Genomic DNA, 19,713 nt, shown 5'->3' with positions numbered 1-19,713 from the left:
CTGTTGCACTTCAAACCAATAACTAAGGTACATCATACAATCTGGAAGAAGAAAAAATAAAGTGACACAGCGCCAACGACGCGCATGATTCTCGTTTAGTTCAATGTTAGGGTTCAAATGAATTTTTTGAAGTTGATGATTACATAGACTATTTTTAATACACTTAACACTCATGTTATATTAAATTTGAATATTTCAAATAAATTTTTTGAAGTTGATGATTACATAGACTATTTTCAAATACACTTAACACTCATGTTATATTAAACTTGAATATGTATATATACGATATTATATAATTACTATTAATGCCAATAGTTTTTCTCATCAAGTTGTGTACATATGATTGCATAAATTATTTTTAAAACATATCAAATAATTAAAAAAATGTTATGATAATTGTGTGAGCAAATAAAATTGGGGGACGTGGAGAGGGGATAAACCGATAAACATCAACACTAAAGTGTCGAACATATCTTTCAAGAATGGGGTAAAACAAACACAAAAGCTACTCAAATATGTCTTCTTTATCGATGACAAATTTGTTATCAAAAGTTTTTTAATGTTTTTTTCTCATTATTTTTAAACACGTGCATCAAATTTATAGTAATTGGACACTACTAGAAACTAAACCTTCTGCAACGGCATTAGCGACGGAAGCCTTTTGTAGCTAATTAGCGTATGTTTTTCGAGGGATCAACTACGGATTTCACAAAATCCTTCAACTCAATTAATTTTAGAAATTTAGTGATGGGTCATCGAGGGCTTAGAGACGGATTGATCTAACTTTTTCGACAAAAAGAAATCCCTTGCTAATCTGTTGCAAGTTAAAGATTTTTAGCTAGGGAACTGCCAGGGATTTTTTAAAAACACGGGATTTTTTTCTTGGGCCTCGTCAATCCATCGTTGCAAGCCCCACGCCTTTTTTTTCTCATTTCACTCTCTTTTCTCTTTACGTTCATTCGTTTTAATTTCATTCCGTCTGGAAGCCCTAAGCATGATTTCCTCCCAAAGCCCTAAATCGCAATGCATTAACTCAATTGCATCCTCCACCATGGAAATCACCTCCACCACTGTCCACCTGCATCGCCTCACTTACCTGTATTGCCTCTCATTGAAGTTTACTTGAAGCGACGCCAAAGAACATCCACGTGGCTTTCCTCTCGGTCTGTCTCCCTTCCTCGTTGACTCGTGATTTCGTGCCAACACCGTTTGATCTGTTGGTTGCTAGAAAAGTGTGGTGGTCATCCCATTCAAGCTCTTATTCTTACAAATTTGAATAACTTTGAGGTAATTTTGAACTTTTGTGGATGAATTGCATAATTTTAGGCCATTGTTATGTGTTATATGTGTTAGATGATAGTACTTGCTGTGAATTGATGGAATTTGATTAAATTTGAGGTAATTTTGGTTGAAATTGCTATTAATATAATTTGGGTGCCGCAGAAGAAGGTGCCACTTCCTGAAAGGCAGCACAAAACCTCTTTTAGTGACTTTCTTTTGATTTTCCGTTTACTTTTTTGGTGAAGCAAAAAAAGCTATACCTGATTAGTTGTTTTTCAACCATCACACAAAGAGTTCTTTACGGATGATTTTGGTTTTTATATCCTTTTTCTTGTTTAGTTAATTGATGATATTCACCAAAGTACTAATGGGGGGTGATTCTTCCACAGACAAATTTTTATTCATCCACTTATAATTATACTTATTGACAATTATACCCTCATTAAATAATTCCTTCATTATAGTTGTACCTTTTTTTGTTACCAAACCTGCGTCCACTCACCTCTCTCTGTCTCTTCCCTGACTGTATTGAGGCTCTAAACTCATGGCTTGGTCAGACCCTGTTGCAGTGTTGCTGGGTAATTTAGGTGGTTGTTAGGGCGAATTTGGGTTAGTCGGACAATATTACCCTCAAGAAATAAATCTATGATTTGCAAAGGTTGATATAGCACTAGTGCTGTTTGGATCTTGGAAGCTTGGTTTTGCTTGAAAGTCTTTCACAGAAATCAATTATCATTACAAAACAAATATCTTTCTTTCATTCCAATGGAATGGAGTCAATCAACCATTCCATTCCTTCTCCAATTCCATCCTACAAAACAGTAAAAAGGACAAATTTTCACATACCTTCTTATCAATACATTACACAAGAGTACAACTCTTTCATTGGGCAAAAGTGACGAAAGTACCCCTGCAACAGCTCCAGAAATGTTTTTCTTTCTTTGCTCAAGGGTTACTACTTTCTTATTTACCACACATCCAGTCATGATTGGTTTCTATTCTTTGCATTCAAGAACAATTTTTGCCATTGACATGCATTGAATAAGAAACTGATCAAATGACATTATCTCTGGCTCAGGATCTGTTATTTTATTTAAGCAAAAATCCATGACTAGTGGGAGGACATTTTGGTCACCAAAAGAATACGAATGCCTTGTCTGAATTACAGTTAAAATCTTCATCACTTTCGTGCAAGCCCTTTTTATAAATTCAAATGGTGTTCCCCAAAAGATGAATCTGTGAAATAAGATTATAGGATCAAAAGTTATGGAATTTCGTTTCCTAAATGGAAATAGTTGGAGGGCATTTTGGTCAATAATGATAGTGATTGATACTCACAGTATGGAAGGAGAGATTGGATAGCTTTTTTCTCTGTGTGCTCTTGTGGCTTAGAATTTTTTTAAGTTGCAACTTTTAAAAAGCTTTTGCTGATCTTTATGAGTTTTTGACATTTACAGCCTCTTTTTCCTGGTGAAAGTGGTGTAGATCAGCTGGTAGAGATTATCAAGGTACGTTCTGCTCTGTTATGATTGTTTTTGTATATCTTTTGGTGAATAGACACTGTTTTTATGCTAGTTGAATTTAACAGGTTAATTAAGAATTAGATGATAGTTAGAGAATTAGAAGAAAAAAAGGATGCAACAATAAACAAATAAATACAACAAAAGATAAAGACCTGAAGATCTGAATTTGCTATATTCACATTTGTGGGGTAAGAGAGTGGAAGATAAATAGAATGGTCTTCTTCTACATCTGTATAACTAGGCAACAAAAAGAATGATTCTTATTTGACTTTCTATGACAATATATATATATATATATATATATATATATATATATATATATATATATATATATATATATATATATATATATATATATATTAAAAAACGATCAAGCACTTGTCCAATAACAAATAAAAATGCAGATTTTTTTTAAGATGTTAACATCCAAAAATAAAGATGTTCAAATGATGCAGAATAATTACTTAAGTGGGTTTATTCCTACTGAAATAGGAAATCTTTCGAATCTTCAAACATTGTAAGTTACTTAAATATTGTCCACAGTAAATAATTTTTTTCTTCTTCTTAAAAGTTAAAACTAGGGTTTGTTTGTGTATGTTGCAGGGATGTTTCTAGCAACTCTTTGAGTGGAAGTATTCCCACATCACTTGGGAATATGAGGAGCCTTTTGAATTTGTAAGTATATGCTTATCTTCATTCTTCATTCTTCAGTCCCTTTTGACTTTTTCTAAAACTTTTTTGTATGTTGACTTTTGTTATATCATGAAGAAAATTGTAATTGTTTGTTGCTTGTGTAGGAAGCATATTAATCAGTTATGTAAAGATGATGATGGGGGTTCAACAGGCTCAGAGCCTACAGGTTTTCTTTATAACTTTTTAATTTCAGTCAAACTATTTTTAGTTGACTTTATTTAACCCAACTACCCTTTACCTTAAATTTCAAATTTATAAACAGTCTTGTATCTTTCTTCTACTCTGCTGCATAAAAGTTTCATCCAAATATTGAAGATAACCTTTTCTGTACATTTTCATAAAAACTCTACTAAAATTACTTCTTAATCTACAAAATATTACATAAAAGTTTCTTATTGTGTAAACTAATATCTATATGTTATCTACTACACTATCACATTCATTTTCCTTGTTTAAATCAATAGATTACTTACGATTTTATGTTTTAGAATTAATAAATGTACATTTTATAAAAACAGGAAGCCATAATGTAAAGAAGAACTCTGGGAGGCATTGCTTCTTGTTGCACTTATGTGTTTCTGGGGTTGTTTTCCTTACAAAAAACTCGGTAAAAATGATGCCAAAGGTCTTGCAGTAGATGTTGGTGGAGGTGAATTTCATTTCTATTTCTATTTCTAATAACAATTAAAGATCATATCATATTTCTATCCTTTTTTATTTGTTCTCCAGGTGCATCGATTGTGATGTTTCATGGAGACTTACCATACTCTTCAAAAGATATTATAAAAAAGCTGGAAACTTTAAATGAAGAACATGTAACTGGAGCTGGAGGATTTGGAACTATCAATGGATGATGGAATTGGAAACGTATTTGCATTACAAGAATAGTAAAATTAAATGAAGGATTTGATCGATTCTTTGAAAGAGAGCTTGAAATTCTTGGAACTCTCCAACTTCAAAATTGTTAATATCTGATTACTTATCTGGTGGTAAGAAATTAAAAATCAACATTACAAACACCTTTTTCTTCAATTTCCATTTTCTTGAAAAAATGTTTTTTTTTTTCTTTTTTTTTTTTTTTTGCAGAAAAATCTAAGCTTTTAGGTTGGGATGCTCGACTTAATGCTGTGATTATGGGAGCTACAAAAGGGTTTCTGATTTTGGTATTGCAAAACTCTTGGAAGATGAAGAATATCATATCACAACAATTGTAGCTGGAACTTTTGGCTATCTTGCTCCAGGTATTACTTTTTTTTTTCTTACTAAGTAAAGAAATAAATAAATGAAATTACTATTTTGTTTTTTTGTTTTTTTGTTTATTTGGTTTTTTTTTTTTTTTTTTTTTTTTTTTTTTTTTTTGTAGAGTATATGCAGAGTGGTAGAGCAACAGAGAAGACAGTTTATCGAGAAAGGCCTTAATATTGTCGGATGGGTAAATGACATTTTTACCCTTGTTGTTTCAAACTGTCAGTTTTTTTCTGTCTGAATACATGTGAAATGACAATTTTACCCTTGCAGTTGAATTATATAATAACAGAAGATCAACAACAAGAAATCATCAACAAATGCGTGAGGAAATGGATGCCAAAGCTGCAGCAATAGATGTATGCAGCCTTGCAAAATATGATGGGAAATTGAAAATTAGAGGTAATATGATGTTAACCATTAGTATTTGATGTTTTTGAATGACTTGTTAACCTTTTGTATTTGATGGTTTTGATTGTTTTGAATAATGTTTTATAGGAATGAGAACCAAAGATGATTGGATGAACATGAAATGAAGATAGCAACTAAAATGTTGTTTTGAAGTTATGTTATGTGAAAACTCATTTCCCGATGCTTATTTTGAAGGTAAAACTTTTTTTTTTTTTTTTCTATTTGTACCTCTTTTGCATACTTTGGACTTCTTGGTGTTAAAATGTTCTTTAACTATTGGAGTTTGATGTTATGCGGACAATTTTGTTTTTGGATGTTTTTTGAATGATACTTTGGTAAACTTTGATAGTTTTGGTATTGTAATGTTTGGTTGTATCATTATTTAATGTTTTTTTAGCATAATAATTTGATGATTGTAGTATTTTTTTCTTTTAGAATCATAATAAAAAAATGATATTACAAGTTCGCGACGGATTAGTAACAAAAAAAAAAAGTTAATGCATGAATTTTGCGAGGGATTAGCTACGGAAAAAAATCATGTCTAAAGTTTGTGACGGATCAGCGACGGAAAAAAAAATTAATGTACGAGTTTTGCAAGGGATTAGCTATGGAAAAAAAATCATGTCTAACGTTTGCGACAGATCAGCGACAGGAAAAAAAAAATAGTATATGAAATTTGCAAGAGATTAGCTACAGAAAAAAAAAACTGATTACGAAAATTTGCGACGGAACTACTTTAACAAATTTTGTTGCTAATGCGCCGAGTAAATGTATTGAGTGACATTTAGCGACGGATATTCTATCGCTAAATTTGTCCCAAGAAAAAACAGATCCGTCACTAAAACCCTCACTAAGTTATTTGCCACGTTATAATTACCTATGGAGTCAATCCGTCGCTGATCCATCGCAAACAACATTTAGTGACGGAATAGACGGATTCTTCCGTCTCTAAAAGCCATGTTTCTAGTAGTGGGATGTTATATCAATTCATCAAATAAAATTCATACTATGGCCATAAAAATAGGTTAGCTTGTTGCAATTTATTATTTGGTAAACTTGTAAAAAAAACTTATTCTAGTTTATAAATACACTATTTTGAAATTGTTGTTCAAAACTTATCCGAACTTTTTGAAAATTATTCCAAATATATATATCTAATTATATATAATGTTATTTTTAGCTATATATATATATATATATATATATATATATATATATATATATATATATATATATATATATATATATATATATATATATATATATATATATATATATATATATATATCCTTTTATATTTACGGTCTAGCTTATCGTTATCTTTTATAAAACATTATGAATTTTTAAACTAGTTTATCCACTACCAACTAAATAAAACATAATGATATCTCTACAATATTTTAAGAATTTTACATTAATGTTTACTTTGCCTAAAATATAAATAATTGAAGCACTTTTAATAAATCACTCATTCAAAAGTGAATTTATTAAATTCATGCGATAACAAGTTGACAGCATCAAATTGTTTAAACGAACGGTCCACATTGCAGTAGCAAGACAATTGAACCTCATTGATATAACTCCATGATCAGACTCCTAAATGCACGATGAATTCGTGTATTAAAATCTACACCTATCAATTATCTTCATTTAACTCCATATCGGCCGCACACTCGTCAAAATATCGGACCGCAAACTCGGCAACAATCTTCCGATGAGAAAGAGTATGCCACTTTTCAATATTCAAAAAAATTATCCGTTTTTCTCATAAAGATTTTAAAATTTTAACCACTTTTAAACATTAAAATACCAACTATCTAATTTTTTAAGTCACAACTTTCATTTTTTTTTCATTCAAACACTCTTTCCTATTTTGTGAAAAAATGGTTTCCTCCAATTCCCCATCCTACCCCAAAACTCCAAAAAAAAAAAAAAAAAAAAAAATCACTTCAAACCCTTCATCATTTACCTTCCTCCAAAATCAAATTGATCGTCTTATTTATTCACCACCTAATTACCATTATGTTGGTTTATACTAGACTGTTCACTATTTGGATAAAACCGAATTGTCCAATTGGACAATTTGGATCAGACAATTTGGTTAGGATATTCGGATTTTTTTATTGGTTTTCAGCAAAACAGAATTATTATTTTGGATTTCGGATTGATTTTGGGTTATAAACTAAGGAACGAAGAGTCCAAAAACCCGAATAACAACTTATTATCTATTTTTTATATGTATCTTTAACTATTTATAACTATTCATCGAATATACTACTTTAAAATTACTTCTTATCCAAAGTTTTTTGTCAATGAAATATTAGCTATAATATATTTTCTTAGTATTTGTTTATAAATTATAATTTATAAAAAAAATAGTTTCTTTATGGATTTTGCTAATATTTAAGTTATATATTTTTCAAAATGTCTTGCCTCTTGAAAACTGAATTGTAAAACTCGATCCAATCAAATTATAATTTGGTTGGATTTGATCAGATTTAAATTTAGTTTGGACTAATCGGATCATGTTTTAAAAACCAAAATCTATTTAGATTCACTTGATTGGATCAGATCAAACCGATCCAACCAAACGAGCACCCCTAGTTTATACTACACTCCATATCATATTAATAGCTAACCCAAATTCCAATTTTAATCTCAAGTGCAATCCCAACCGAGAAATGACTTCGACCAATTTGACAACCTTCCTGAATCTCAACTCCAACTCCAATACCAAACCTAAAGCCAATTCCAAACTCACTTTCAACTTGAAATAACACCTAAAACAGATTCCAAGCATGAAGAGATTCAACATGAATTGTAACTCAAGAAAAAAAAGGCACCTTATAATAATTGGAGTCTATAAAAAAATAATCAAATTTACTCAAAGTGGAGGAACACCAACAAACATGCCATAAAGTTTAGTGAATACTTGTGAGCATGAAGTGACGGTGGCAAAGTAGTGCAAACAATGAAACAATATTACAGAAAGGTCTAGCACTTTACTAGACTAGTAAGCGGTTGGGTTGTTTATGCATCTAAACAGGCAAATCATGTTTAGCTAAAATATAACAATAATCCTATGTGTTTATGCACCCAAAAGAGCTAAGTTTTATGTTATAACTAATACTCTACTAAAACATAAAGAAGGAAGAATACTATACTTCTTATGTAACCATTGATCGCCATGCTAGAGATCTTGTCCTTCTCAAGGTTTCTAGGATGAGAAAACCCAAATCAGAAGCCCTCAAATGATACCACACAAAATGAACACCAAATAGAAAATAAAAGTAACTAGGAAAATAGTCAATTTCACAAACCCTAAGAGGGTTAGAAATCATCCCATATAAAGGGAGGAAGAGGATTGATGAATTTGTGAAGACAAGGTGCAAGGAATTATGAGATCCATAGAGCCTTATTTATAGCCTTGGATCTTTTTCTTATATTTCTTTCCCATCCCATGCAAGATGGAGGCCAAATTCGAATTTCACCTCCCATCTCATGTAGGATGGAGTGAATTTCGTCTAATACTATTTCCATAAGGGTTCTAGAACATTCCAACTAAACAACTATTGATTAATTAATATTCAACTCTTTTAATTAATTAAAATTATGTAATTAATTCCCAAAATACTTTTTAAATTAGTTTCTAATTAATTATTAAACAATAATAATTAATAAAATAATTTCTTCTGTATTTAATCTACTTAATTTGGGTCATGAAGGCAACCCGAAAGGATCCTATTATTATTGGAAATAGTATCAATAGTTAATAACCTTTGACATTCTTTCCAAAAATCTCTCACTTGGACAAGTCATCAACTATATGAGGTCCAATACTTTTTCAATAATCAACAGAGAGGTAGCCATCCAATGCACCTACCGAACTCTGATCTAATCATGATTCAACCCTTAGATAAGTGATTAGCTATTTCTTTTTTCAATGACATTTGTATGAAACTGAGGCATGGATAAGGATCAATCTTAGTGTTCAAGATTATTTTTCCCAATATAGATTTGTGACGACTGTATCTGAATACCAAATTGAACACATCAATTTCCACCATTGCTCGGCTTAGCACTTTAGATGTCAACACCAAATCATCAAGGGTCCCATAGATGTGACTTCTCCTATTAAGGAAGAAGTAACAAATAAACTTCGACTTCAAATTTTTTCTCTACTTCATCATATCACAAGTGGACATACCAGTTATGAATAGTGTTGGAGTTAACTAATGCATAATAGAATTATGGAGCAAAACTCCACATGTATCTTGGTTTAAAGAAGAGAAGACATTTATCATCTTGAAATTACTCGTGATTATATACATGTGTTGGGTTTATTGTGTGTTATGTCAATTATATATGCTACTATAGTCTCATTATACAGGGTTGGGCCTGTCCATCGATGATTATTGCTTTCTAGAGTTAGGCTATAAATATTACATGCTTTTAACAATTAGGGTTAACGATTGTATCACCCTATTTAGCTTTCACAGAGAAGTTCACGTTCAACTTTTCTAAAGCTATTCAATATAAGCATTCAACACTATTTGATCTTATTGTTCTTGTTATTTATTCACATCGTTTATAGAATATATCGATCTAAATAATTATTGTTTCTGCAACATGAAGTAATTTAAAAATGCAGGTTGTTCCAATACTTAAATCTCTATTAAGTACTCATGAGTGTTAGCACAATATCTATGTTATGCCTAATCACTATGGACAATCCACTAATACTCATGACAATCTTAAATCACTTAGATACTTCCAAGAGTATGAATAATTGTGGAGGTTTGAGTAAATTAATACTCGGAAAGTGGGTTCTAAACATGCAAAAAGAGAACACAATGATAACTTAATATAATTTACTGATCTACATCATATATTAATATCTCTACTTAATAATCACCAAATCAACTTAAGAGTTATAGTACTTTAAGTTCTCAAATTTAAAAATAATAATAATGATAATAATAATAATAATAATAATAATAATAATAATAATAATAATAATAATAAACTAAAAGTGTTCAAGCCTATTTGTTTGCAAATCTAATGCCTTTACACTTTTTTTGGACTTTCAGGCTTCGTTAGTGGCATTGGTTTAGAACATGGTCCAACAATATTTTCTTCCGATATAAATTATTAACTATGATGTCTTTATATTTGAACGACTATCAAATGTTATGGTAACTATGAAGTATGGTTCATGTGAGCTTTTTTGACATGGGATCCATACACGAGATAAATTCACCCTTATGGTTACAAAGAAACTTCAAAAGGACTATCAATGATTGAATTTCAACAATGATGTGACTAATGAATCTTTTTTAGTCATATTGTTTTCTTTGAAATTTAACCAACTGCAATACACTCTAAGTTTTTGAATCTACTATGGTGTATTACTTGTTACTCTTAAAAACTAATGGTTCATCATTCAAAAAGCATGAATCTCGACTACAAATAGAATAGTCTTTATCATTGTGGAACTTAACATCAATGTAACATTTTCATTTATGTCTTCCATACTAACAAGATATCCTTTCCTCTATCCTCCAGGACACTTATGAACATTCTTGATCTTAATTTTCTAATTCTTGCCAAATTGATCTAATCCGACTTGACATGCTAAAGGAATATGAGTCATCAAATTTGGTACATGTCATGGAATATATGATCAATCCCATAGCAGATGCATGCGAGGCACGACACATTTCATCTAGATCAATGGTAGAACTAGGAAATTAGCATCACTCAATGTCATGCCCTATTTTATTAAGCACGAACTCATTTCAAACTCCTTAAATTCTTTCAATTACGAGATGCCTGTTTCAATCCATAAGGAACTTCATAAGCTTACGCATCCTTCAGAACCTATCTTGGTTTGATTATTTGTTGGCTCCTATCCATGTTTGTCTCTTCTTGAAGATCCACTTATACCTAACAGTTATGGCCAAGTGCTTGATTTACCAAGTTTCAACATACATGGATTGAATCTTACTCTTCATGTCCTCATTCCATGTCATAGACTTTAGGACCTGCGATAGCTTCCGATAACTGGTATATTTTGATTATTATCTACCAGTAAGTAAATTACCTTAGTATAAACTATATATAACTAGGTGTATGATGTCCTCTATTAGCTCTACAAGGAAGAGGTGGAGGTATGTGTAACACCCATAAATTCGAGCAAGAATACCTTGTTGTTTTAAGAGGGATAACTAAAGTAATAGTTGATGAACTAGATTTCCTGTGAGTCATCCACCTAAATCAGGTGAGTGCATAGTTACTTTCATTAACATGATTTAATACCAGCATATATTAAAAAGTATTAAATATTTGCTAAAGTTTATATGTGAAATTACTTGTTTATTGTTTGAGATATTTGTTAAATGTGTATATGATAACATGCATTGTGTGAACTAGTTATGAGTAATTATTTGTTGAAATTTTTATATGATATTAATACATGATAATATTAAAAATGAGTATTATTACTTAGATTACTACATGTTAAAAATAGTTAATACTTTGTCAACATGAATGTCGTTTAAACAAGAGTTAATAAAACGTGATTATAAGGATTGTAATCTTGAAAAAGTTCTAAAATAAGATATATCCAAAATATTTAGATCCAATTGAGTTGGATAAAAGAATAGTCATATACTATATCGCGATAGTATGGTATAAACATGAAAATGGGTTGGAAATCCATTATAAGCAATATAATCTTACTTGGTAATACAGTAAGACTTATAAAGAATGCTTAGTTTGAGTTAAATTAAAAGAGTGTTTAGTTACACCTTATATTGTAAAGTATTACATAGATAGGATATTATGTTGATTAAAGGTTTTGTAATCTTGTCAAGTTATACACTAGGATTTAAAGGAGATGCCTAGTTCAATTAAGTTTGGATTTGGGTAACGTCATATTTCGGGTGTCTGTAACACCCCATTTTTACTATAGCTATACATTGTAATAAAATATGAAATAAATATATATTATTATTAAGCCAAAATAGTCATCATAGACACATAGGAAACGTCGATACGATTTGTGCATATAAATAACCGCATAAATCTGACTTCATATAAAGAAGTTATACTTCTTTGAAGTTTCATGATTAATTCACCACGACTCTATGTATCATGGAAAGTAAAATTTTGATAAATCAGTTTTAAGCCTAAGTGATCTAAACAAAAGTCGTAGTGGTTGTTAAACCGAGAGCGTGCATATAGAGAATGTCTAAATCTGACTTCATTATAGGAACTTTTGATTTTTCTAAGATTTAGCATAGTAGTATATACAACTCAAAAATCAAATTTTAAATCAGTTGATTTTTAGCCGACACAATCTAAACGAAAATTTAAGATCTTGTTCATAGGAGTTCACCAATATAAATTCAATGGAAAAGAGACTCAGGATAAGAAAGTTATGCATTTTATACGAACATTAACAGTCTAACCATGTGTGATAAAAACAAAACTAGCTGACGGAGTGTAAACGAAAGTTGTAGATCTCATCGATAGATTTCCATGGATATAAAGAACGTCAAAAACAGAGATCGTATAAAGAAGTTATGCAATTTTGAAAATCTAAAAAATGTCATGCTTACACTCATGTCGTGCATAGCTTGCACCCAAAGTCAGCCACGCACCCCACCCCTTTTTGGACACGTGTCAGCGAACCTGAGGAGCCACGTCACCCTAGTGTGCATCGAACAGGCCCAGGGTGCATGGCATGCATATGGTTTTCTTGCTTATAAATAATGTGCTCTGTATATGCTTCATCCTCCATACCCGTACTCCACTTTTCTCTCGAGTATTCCATATTTTTAACCCATTTTCCTTAGCTTTATGTACTATAACAAAGCCTTGCGATACCCCTAAGTACTCGTCTAAGTAGTAGTCTTCGAGTAGGAGATCTTGAGTTAGTATTCTTCCCACTTAGACCCCAATTGTCATCAATAGTACTTTGTAATTGAGTTACAGTTACTCTGCCTCCGTGTAATTTATAATTATAGTTATAAATCTTTACTAGGAACCTATAATTAAGATTTATCAGTAATTCCAACTTGTTATACTAATTGATCTACTTACAGGAGAGATTACTAGGATGTTCATGTTGGCTTGGTTGTTGAATTTTAGAAAGGCTATACTCCAAAATGGTTTTGCCTCCCAACTGTCTTACCTGGCCGATCCTTATTTGATACTCTAGTATGAATCCTCTGAGAATCTATCTAGGTGAGTTCTTCTCACTATATTGTATACTCTAGTATGAATCCTTATATGTTAGGATATAGTTACCATGTAGTATGCATTTAGGCAATTAGACTGGGATAGTTAGTTTCTTGTTATGTGGATTTTTCTTATACGTGTATATATATATATATATATATATATATATATATATATATATATATATATATTGATTTTGAGGGCGGACCAGCCTTGTACTAAAGACTAAGGTGCGGTCCAACTATATGTCATAGGCAAAGAGAGGGCAGATCAGTTTTATGCTATAGGACAAGGGCGGACCAACTATATGTTGAAGGTCATTATGTGTACGCATTTTATATGTGTTGCGGTTTGGAATATTTGAGGGAATTCACTAAGCCTCGACTTACAGTTGTTGAATAAGTGGTTTGTAGGTTATTCATCCGACCATGGAAAGGCTCACACATAACTGTATCAACATCGAAGCATTAATAAAGTTTTATAGAATTCTGCTAAGATACTATTTTGTATAATAATGAATTGTAAGACTTATATTTTAAATAAATAAAAGTGAAAAATTGCCTTTGAAATTCGGGATGTAACAGTGTGTGCAATATGAACAGATAGTAGAACTCTGTTCTATGAGACTATTAGTTGTTGATGGTATGAAATACGTACTGGAGTAAGATAAAGGTATTCCTTTGGATGACTAGAAATTGTGGGTCTAGATCAGACAACTGTAACGGTATGTATGGCTTACTCCGAGAGTAAGATAACAACACTTGATCATTCTAGACATTCTTATGAATTACGTCGCAGGTGTGGACTTATAACCCACAAATGTAGATGTAATGATAATGCTATAATCAATAAATATTTTGATGGCTTAAGAGCCTTTATGACTTATAGCAATCAAGACATCCCCTAGCCGTGTAGTCAAACAATTACTCTAAGCGATTCATTAGGTAAGTTGATACTTCTTGATAATTGTGGACTAGGATTTATGAGAATTGATTGGGATGGATATGTATGAGTGTAACGTTTTGTAGATATCTAAGTTATGGTATGAATCTATATTTTTTTGTAAAAGCTAGTTTTGCAGGTTTGATAATGATAAATTATTTGATGGGTTTTATAGGTTATATAACTACATGTGAATGCAAAAAATCACTTAAAACTTAAGGGCACATGCAACCTATAATAATATTTCAAATTAGGCAATTATCTAATTCCTTATTATCCAAATGGAGGCCTCTAGAAACCCTAATGGGTCTCCTCAAAATCTTCCCCTCCAGAAAGGTTTTAGAACCTCTTCTCTATTCAACTATTGAACAATTACAACTTACCCCTTGTACCTTTAGTTAATTCTAATTAACCCCGAATTAGTTCCAAATTAATTCTGATTAATTCTTAATTAATTATCAATATTTCCAATTAATATATTAATCATATAATATATTAATAAATCATTTATTTCAATTTCCAATTAATTTATTATTCATATAATAAACTAATAAATTATCCTCTATCTCTCCCTCTCTAAATGTCATTCTATTCAGTTACTAGTTTATAAGGGCAACCCAAAAGGACTTTACTGATAATTACCAGTATATACCAATTTAGTTATGAGCTTAGACACCTTAATGCAACAGTCTCCCACTTGCAAAAAGTATATAATTACAATTGTAAGTACAACCTTAAACCAAACAGCAAAGTGTGCTTTCCGAAGCAACTACCGAACTTTGATTGAAATCAAACATTGGCCCTGAGATAAGTGATCAACTATTCCTTCGTTCTTCATAATATCGTATGGCCACAAGACATTGAATCCAATCAATATCAATGTCCAAGATTATGTTTCTCGATATTCCAATCTATGATGATGTCATTAAACTACCAATTGAACATGTCAAATATGTCCTAGATGAGGCCAACATTATAATGTCACAATAAATCACAGAGGGGACCAAAGATGTCGTTTTTCCTATTAGGGAAAAAGGAAAGAATAAAATTTGACTACATAATTGTAATCTTTACTCATCAAATCATACATGACACTTTGTTTTATAACATCATGTTAATAATGCGTTTACACAATACCAAGGCACAATTGACATGTAAATTACAACTTATGTGTCTCTGTTTGAATAATAGAAGATATTATCATCTTAGAATTACTCGTTATTGAATCCATGAAGTAATATCTAATCGTGAGTTTATCCAATACTCAAAATATCTATTTTCTTAGTACTCATGAATACTGAAGTAGTCCATATGTTATGTCCAGTATCTATGGACAATCTACAATCGGTCATGATAGTCTTAAGTCATTACTTACCTCCAAAAGTATGAATGAGTATGGAATTTTGAATAATTAACAATTACCCAGGAAGTAAAACATGCAAAGAGAAACACGAGAATAAATAATTGAAGAAGGCAGTACCCATACCCATAAATAATTCTCTATTATTCATTCACAAAAATTAATAACATTGATTTTGTTAAAAAAAATTCAATCTATCAACTAACTACCAAAGCTAATATTTTCTCTTAAGCTAATGCTCCTAGCATGTTGGTTGTGCTTAACCCTGTTCAGAGCCTTTGGGAAAGCATATGCTAGATTGTCTTGTAATGATACTCGTTTCACTAGAAGATGTCTAACTTCAACCCTATGTCTGATGTAATGGTAGTTCATGTCGATGTGCTTGGACATTCTATGATCCTTTAGTTCTTTGGTCAAAGCAAACACACCTTCATTATCACATAAGAGTTCCATTGGCTCTTGAATGGTTGGGACTACTTTGAGATCTCCGATGAAATTATTCAACCATGTCGCTTCCTTTGATGCCTCACTCGCTTCTATGTACTCTAATTCATTAGTAGAATCAGCCATTGTTGACTTCCTGGAACATTTCCAAGTCATAGCTCCACCACTCACCAAGAATACCAAGCCATATTGAGAGCAAAAGTTGTTTTGATCTATTTGAAAGTTGGCATCACTGTAACTACTCACTCTCAATGTAACGTCCCAATTTCCCCAATATATATATATATATATATATATATATATATATATATATATATATATATATATATATATATATATATATATATATATAATTTTTAGAATAGAATAAACACCCATTTTTAATAATGTTACATTCAGGTCAAACCACTTGTTCATATACCATTTTTCAAATATCATTTATAAAGAAGATAATGTGGAACCTTGAATCATAAAACTATTGATGTGTGTGTGTACAATCCCGCCTTCACAATCCGATAAGTAACTGAAAATATTTAATCCAAAACTATAAGAATGAAGTGTTGCGAGTTCCTCAAAAAATCGCATACAATACAACATAAACAAATAACTATGTGTTATTGTCGACCTTGGGGACTATTAATAGTCCTAAATGGCTAACAGCATGCCATGTGGTTTATTGTCAACCCTGGGGACTATCAGCAGTCCCAATGGGCTAACAACACACCCTGGAGCTATCAACAACTTAATTACACATAACAACAATCAACAAATAAGATCTAGATGGTCAGTATGCACACACACTATGACATAAGTAATACAGTGAGAAGACTCACCTTGCAGATAACAACTAATCACAATAGCTCTCATACAGTGCAGACTAGTACTATGAGACACTTAACAACGATAAGGAAGTACCCTCTCAGTCTACACCCTAAGAACCTTAAATTGACGAAAAGTCCACCATGGTCAGTGTCAACGGTCAAGGCCAACAATCAAAGTCAACACCAGCTAATCGTTACGTTGTGGCCACCCAGTGGTCACATCATGACAATGTTAAGAAAAAAAAACATCCGCGGAACTTTCTATCACCATATAATGACACTCAACCCGTCAGGTCGTGGAAACCACTCTGGATAGCTTAACGCTTTAAGCTCTTAATCCTTCAGGCCAAGCACTCAAACTTTCCAAAACACCTTCTCTATCCCAAAGCACCATAAAAATCATTGCTTTTTATACATTCATGTCCAATACATGTCTTGAACACAAGCTAGGTAAAAATGACAAAAATAATATCTTAACTTCAAGCATGGTGCCCAAAACTTCATGAAAGATGAGATCCATAGACCAAAATACTCTTGTGACAATGTCGAACTTATAAGAATCGAATACACGTCTAGCAACTTATAGATCTAGCAACTTATAAGTATAAAGATGGAAACTTGAATCATACCTAAGGTCCAAAAGATTTACGGAAGTTGAGATCTTCTTATACAAGGCTCCAAAACTCCATCTTGAAAGAAGCTTCCTACGAAAATCCACCAATGTTATAACGTCCCAATAATACCGAGTAAAACTTTCATTTATAATTAAGTCAAAACCATTCATTCGTTATCTCAAAGACAATCAGAATAAAAGTATTCTCAAAACATCAGAGTAACTCGTAAACATTCAATGCAAAATAAATCTCCAAGGGTTACAGTGCGATCAAGTCGGGCCCTTCCTTTTGGAACCAGAAGTACCTAAAAACATTTTAATCATAAACCGTAAGCAAAAATCTTAGTGGGTTCCCTAAAATACGACATACCATACATACATCAAGCCACACCCAACATTTATTGAGCCCCTCCCGACATCCATCATGCCCCGCCCAGCATCAAGCCCTGCCTAGGACTCGTCGAGCCCCACCCGGGTAATAGTCCTGTCTGTAACATCTTGTGGGCTCCGGCTAACACATATTTCCGGTCCCACCCAAAAATACATAAAAACAAATTGAAGAGTCACAAAGACAACTAGCATCCTATAAACATAATCCAATGGGCCGACATTGGTGCCTTCGACCTATAAGTATTGTGAGAAGACTCACCTCAATCCGAAGATAACCAACTCTCATACTCGTTGTTGCTACAAAAGTTCCTCATTCTTAACATATCCAAAACAACCATTTTACCCTTCCAAACCTAGACCCTACCCAACTTTATCTAATAATAAAAAAGAAGTAATATAACCTTTTGATCATACACCATGCATACTCTAGCTCTTCGCCATGCATAGAACATGCACATAGAAAACGGGGCATGGTCACGCTACGCACAACGTAATCCAAGGTTATATCATACGTCACCAAGCAGTTACAGAAATCCATTTTCAAGTCCTTAATACATTAAGAAATTTCACTCCAAGATCATGTCAGGTTCCTAATAGCTTCATAATGAAGTTTCCAACTTTGTCCATTACGATGGTCTAAACAACCAAGATCTAGTCTTTAAGTCCCAAAGGGACCAAAAATGCCTAATTGTTAACTTAATCCATTAAGTCAAAGTCTCCAACCATCAGATTTGAATCAATATGATGTTTAAATTGATAAAGTTTCCAACTTTATCCATAACTAGGTCACAAACTTTCAAGATCTAAACTTTATGCACTAAAATGACCAAAAAGTGGAAAATATAAGAAATGAATATATCTATGAAACCAATGTGTTGAATCATAAAAAGTGACCCTCTTGAACTACCACTACCGCAGTCATCATGCCACCGCAGTCAAGCTTCTTCATCAGCAACCGCTACTGCAATCTCTATCTACCGCAGCCTCTTTCCTAGATTACTTTATTTATCTTTTTGTAATACTCTCTGATAAGTTTAAAAAAAAACTTGAAGATCGATTAGATCTATGAAACAGGTAGAGAAATAACCAGATAAACAATAAGAACAAGCAAATGGATCAAAAGGTGTCGAATGATTAATAAACAATCCTCAGAAGAGCTCGATAAAGAACATCAGCTGTAGAGGATTTTAGGGTTTACAGTAATCAATGAGAATGACGAAAACACTTCTACATACGCATACATGCATGCATATATTTATATTAAAACCCTAACCGTTTATATAAGAAAAAGGAGGCTAATCTAGATAAACATGGATTGACAAGCCCAATCCGGTTGTAAAACAAAAGGGCCCAAGATGCAACACATTAATCTTCAAAAATATCCCCCTTTGCGTCTTTGGCATAGAGGCTTCATTCCCTTTTAACAGCAAATGGTTTCTTCACCATTTCAAATATCCTCGGTATAATGGCCAGAATGTGATGCCTGAAAGTGATATACCACCAAAGCATATTTGTAAAATTCTTCTTGTCTGCTGTAGAGTTCTGCTTGCATCGGTGAATGATGTTTATGATATGCTCCAGGCAATCTGTTGAAAACAGATGCTTGTCTACCAAAGCAAACAGAAACTTGTGCTTATCGCCCCTTGTGAACTTGACCGTCAGATTTGAAGAGTCAATTTTCCCTAACTTCATTTTGTGCACATCTCCTGTCTTGGAAGTAGGCTTGACGGTCGGTTTCTTGTT

The 19,713-nt window shown here is 32.1% G+C and overlaps 1 pseudogene across 1 annotated transcript; it reads left to right on the top strand.

Moving 5' to 3' along the window:
- The first annotated feature begins 3,186 nt into the window (after positions 1 to 3,186).
- Positions 3,187 to 5,463, top strand: LOC145039857 (LRR receptor-like serine/threonine-protein kinase FEI 1; annotated as a pseudogene). Its single transcript, XR_013679839.1, has 9 exons — positions 3,187 to 3,324; positions 3,411 to 3,486; positions 3,519 to 3,666; positions 4,019 to 4,149; positions 4,230 to 4,489; positions 4,587 to 4,741; positions 4,864 to 4,932; positions 5,019 to 5,147; positions 5,244 to 5,463. The product of XR_013679839.1 is annotated as an LRR receptor-like serine/threonine-protein kinase FEI 1 (transcript).
- Positions 5,464 to 19,713: the final 14,250 nt, after the last annotated feature.

Source organism: Lactuca saligna, chromosome 4 (genome assembly GCF_052625555.1).
Source record: "Lactuca saligna cultivar CGN05327 chromosome 4, ASM5262555v1, whole genome shotgun sequence".
In the NCBI taxonomy this organism is placed as follows: Eukaryota; Viridiplantae; Streptophyta; class Magnoliopsida; order Asterales; family Asteraceae; genus Lactuca; species Lactuca saligna.
Note: the sequence above shows the minus strand (reverse complement) of the source record. Positions and strands in the feature narration are given on the sequence as shown.